The following is a 5,000-nucleotide window of genomic DNA, read 5'->3' as shown; positions in this document are numbered from 1 at the left end:
GTCATTGACTATCAAAAGAAGTGGATTTGAAAACAACAACAACAAATTGGACAAACCGTGACCATCAAAAGAAATGGATTTAAAAACATCGGACAGTCATGACTATGAAAGGAAGTGGATTTGGAAAGAAAGAAAAAACAAAAGAACTGTAATGACTATCGAAAGAAGTGGATTTTGAAGAAAAAAAAAGAATTCGGAAGGGAGAAAGCTGACATATGTATACACCGACACGCACTGCTTTTGTCAGGTATTGAGAAACTACCACAGGTGTGTGTGTGTGTATGTGGGGGGGGGGGGGGATTGAACCGAAATGATATAGAATAAATAAACAATTCAAATCTAACACTCAAACTCTACCCCTCAATCAGCAGACTCAAAAACTGAGGCGCTGGAAGGTTACACAAATGGATAACACAGAATACTTCATTATCTCAAAAAGACAAATTTATTTGTGGCATAAAACACCAAAAACAATACACGAAAATCACAGTCATTCAACACGTCGGTGGTTCGTCCGTCGGGATCGACGAGGACCATCTAGTCATCTTGGGGGTGGGTGGGTTGGGCTCTGTGGGTGCGCAGATGACTGGTCAGGCCAGTCCGCGCCCGGAAGGTTCTGACGCAGTGTGGACAGGGGATGGTGGCGGCTGTCGGGGACTTGCTGGCACTGCTTTTCCTGGCCTGTCTGCGTTGCTCTGCTGCAGCGATTCTGTTGGCCTCACAGGATTTGGCGCCTTTGTGGACAGCTGAACGCCACTTTGATCTGTCCATTGCATTCAGCTCCCATGTGTTGTGGCTGATGTTGAAGGCCTCCAGAGAAGCTTTCAGAGTGTCTTTGAAGCGCTTCTTTTGGCCCCCATGGGAGCGCTTGCCATGTTGGAGTTCGCCATACAGCAGTTTCTTGGGGAGCCGGTGGTCTGGCATGCGAACTACATGGCCTGCCCAGCGCAGCTGGGCCTGCATCAAGATGGTGTAGATGCTGGGCAAGTTTGCACAGTGAGCACCTCTGTGTCAGGGATCATCTCTTGCCACTTTATGCCGAGAAGTTTTCTGAGGCTGGTGGTGTGGAAGTGGTTGAGCTTTTTGGCGTGGCGTTTGTAGACCGTCCATGATTCACATCCATAGAGCAGTGTGGTGAGAACTATGGCCTTGTAGACTTTGAGCTTCGTCTCCAGGGTGATGCCTCTCCTGTTCCAAACGTTCTTATGGAGTCTGCCGAAGGCAACGCTGGCTTTGGCAAGTCTGGCATTCACCTCGTCGTCGATGACAACTGTGTGAGAGAGTGCACTGCCCAGGTATGTGAACTTGTCCACCGCGTTCAGAAGCCCTCAAAAGGACTGTATGCGTCACACGTCATCAGAAGATTTATTCCGGTTCAAAATGAAGAAGGGGGAGGTGTGTGGTGTGTGTGTGTGTGTGTGTGTGGGTGGGTAGGGGGTGAGGGGGCGGATGGGGGCAGGATTGGGGCGGGGGGGGGGGGGGGGTCACTAGTGTATGAGACACCGCGGCTGTGTCTGTCGGAGTTGAGATGGTATCAAGGTTACACCACAAGAACAAGGCGGTAATTTCCTCTGATATCCGAGCCTTTGTGGCTGACAGGGGGTGGGGGTGGTGGGTGGGGGGAGGTATGGGGGGGATTCTCTTCGTGTGTGTGTGTGTGTGTGTGTGTCGGAGGGGAGTTTTGGGGAATAGGGGTGGTGGGGATGGGCTACAGGTGGTATGTGTGGTAGAATGTATAGGCGGGAGATATACAGAGGGTGTAAGGGGGCGGTAGGGGATATGTGTGTGTGTGTGTGGGAGGGGGAGGGGGGGGTAGGTGGGGTGGGGAGGGGAGGGGTACTGTGTGGGGGGTGGGGGACGGCGGGGGACGGGGGGGCGGTGGCATGGGATTTTCTATCTTGTCTGTGCCTTTGTCTTCCTTCTGTCTCTTTGTTTTAAAGCTGGCTTCTCTTTCTTTCTTTCTTTCATTGTATCTTTCTTCGTCTGCCTCTCTTTATACATTCCTACCCAGCCCCACCCTTAGCTTCTTTCAGTTTGTCACCAAGTAAGAAGTTCTTTTTCTCTTTTACTATTATTTTATTTTATTTTATTTTATTTTATTTAGGTAACTAAACGAAATGGAATAAAACAAAGAAATCAACAAGAATCTACCAGCACACAGTATTTGTACTTCATATTCATCATCATTTTCATCACCGTCGTCAAGTCAAATTAAAACAAGAGAGTCAAGGCCTTCAAGATTCACTTGTGATACACTTAAAAAAATTTTAAAAAATCCTAAAAATGTGTTCTGTATTTGTTATAAAAAGCTTCAGGTTAAAAGAAAAATTTTTTAAAAATACAAAATAAAAGTCCTAACGGCAGATTCGAACCCCGCGTGTTCTGGTGAGAAGAAACTGTCTTACCCATTATACTATTGTGGCTCCTTTAGTGACGTTCAAAAATATAATATTTAAACATGCTTTTTTAAAGGGCGATAAATCGATTGTGGTATTTACAGTGAGAACGCTGTTTAAATCATATTATTCTGGTGTATCTTGGGCATTCAAAAAGTCTTTTAGGGCAATTAAAAATTCTTTTTAAGTCCGCGGTAAAGGAGACATGGCTATCGCCGCAATCACACTGGAACATTTAGCATTTTCTCTGGATCTAGATAGATGTACAAGTATAGTTACACCGGGTTGACACGGTCAATTCAATTTCTCTTTTATGTTCATTCTAGTTTTATAGTTTTAAAGTTGATATGAAAATTGAGTATTTTGTTAAACTAATAACATGTAGAGCCAAGTACAAGTACTTCTAAATGTCGTATAAGTGAAAAGGACTTCATTTTGAGAAAAGGCAAGACTGGAAATTTTTACGTTTCATCAATTCAAGGGTATTAACTCTCATGGTTTATTATTTTAAACTGTGAATTCCGACTGATTCTGTGCATATTTTTATGGCAGTTTGGGGCATAATCCATTAAGTGATGAGGCGTTCACAAATCTTTCTCTGAATAAATATTCAACGGTCTCCTTCAACTTTCCATCACATGTTATCGTGTATTGTCGATTGAATATAGGATTGAACGTACGGGTCAACAACTTGAAACAAAATGGCATCATTCGCGTTCGCGAAGAATATGAGCACGCGCTTTGAATATGTATAAATATGTGTACGCAAATGGGTTTTGCCCATGACCTTCAGGGCTCAGCCAATAGATCTATAAAGTCCACTCGTCGTATTGATTTTAGCATTTTCCGAAAATGACCACTTGGGCGAATGAACATAGTGAAAGCCCTGTACACTGAAAGTAAAACACACAAGCTTTTTTATGTATTGAGTATAATTTCAAAATGTAATGTTTAAGATGAGAAAGATCAGTTTAAAGCAAATTAAGCCCCCTAGCATTAATTACAGATTTTGATTTCCCTTTTTTTTTACTATCTGCATCAAAAAACATGCAAAAATAAATATAACATCCATGCTTAGCAAAGGAAGTTCCTGTTTGAACAAAAAATGATAAAAATGACTGTTCTTGTTATGTCAGAATATCAGATCAAAGTGCCAAGTTTAGAGAATAAAAAATATATAAATATAACAGTAAATTCAGTTTGCATATAATTTGGCTTAAAAAACAAAATGTGTGCCCATCCAAGAGGTGCAATATTGTTTTAATCAAGATGACTGGAAAGAACTGAATTTTCCGTATTTTTATGCCAGATTTGGTGTCAACTGACAAAGTATTTGCAGAGAAAATGGCAATGTTAAAGTTTACCACGGACACACACACACACACACACACACACACACACACTGCTGTCGGTGTTGGCCAGTACTTCCTCCTAGATGCTGCATGCGTCCTACAGTTTTGAAGGATGTGGTCGGTTGTCCCTCACCACAAGGACACTCTCCACTCTGTCCAATGCCAAATTTTGTGTGCATGTGGTGGAGCAGGCGGTTGTTTCCAGTCCTCAGGCGGAAGATCTTGACCTGTTCTCGTCGTTCCAGAAAATGGTACCTGTCTTTTGGGTTACATTTGGGGTGCTGGAGGCGCCAGTTTATTCCTTGCTGTGCCTTGATGATTGTCTTGCCTTGATGACACCAGTTTGTTGGCCTGCTCCTTCTGTGCACCGTCTTTTGCCAGAATATCCGCTTTTTCGTTGCCTCTGATGCCACAGTGTGCTGGTACGCATTGTATCACCACTTTCTCCACTCTGGCACTTAAAAGATGAGTAATAGACTTACTGTCAATTTAATTTACTGCTAAGTCGCAAAATGTGCTATGTTATGAAGGTATTATTTATTATTTATTTGTTTATTTAGTGTGTGTGTGTGTGTGTGTGTGTGTGTGTGTGTGTATGCGCGCGCGCGCGCGCGCTCATGAGTAAGATTTCCCCTTCCATGTTTATGTGCCCATGGCCAAAGAACATTAAAATATTTCATTTCATTTCTTTCTCTCTCCTTATCCACTGAGACTTTCGGTCGTGGTCTGAGCGCTAGCCTTTTGGATCAGATAAGATCCCGAAAGCTTGTGTGTTGAGTGGCGTCAGTGCATGTGGAAATAAAACCACAACAATCAGTGGCGTGATACACTGTTTTTTGTTTGTTTGTTTGTTTGGGTTTTTGTTTGTTGTTTTCAAAGCAGCCTCTTCGGTTGAGACTTAAAGAAAGAGACAAAAATATGTGGAGACAGAGGCAGAGACAGACAGAAGGACAGACAGACAAAGAGACAGAGATACAGACTGAGACAGACAATCAACAGAACACAACACAACACAACACAACACAACAACACGGTACAGTGCAGGACAGTACAGTACATAAAGTGCAGTGCAATGCAGAACAGCACATTATAGTACAGTACAGTATAGTGTAGTGCAATAAAGTACCAGTACAGGACAGTTCAGCGCAGCACAGTACAGTGCAGTACAGTGCAGTACAGATATATTACAGTACTGTCCCGCTCATTACAGAACAAACGGAGCGCAAAGCAATGCAGCATATATAGCACAATA

The sequence above is a fragment of the Babylonia areolata genome, chromosome 13 (genome assembly GCF_041734735.1).
Source record: "Babylonia areolata isolate BAREFJ2019XMU chromosome 13, ASM4173473v1, whole genome shotgun sequence".
Classification (NCBI taxonomy): domain Eukaryota; kingdom Metazoa; phylum Mollusca; class Gastropoda; order Neogastropoda; family Buccinidae; genus Babylonia; species Babylonia areolata.
Note: the sequence above shows the minus strand (reverse complement) of the source record.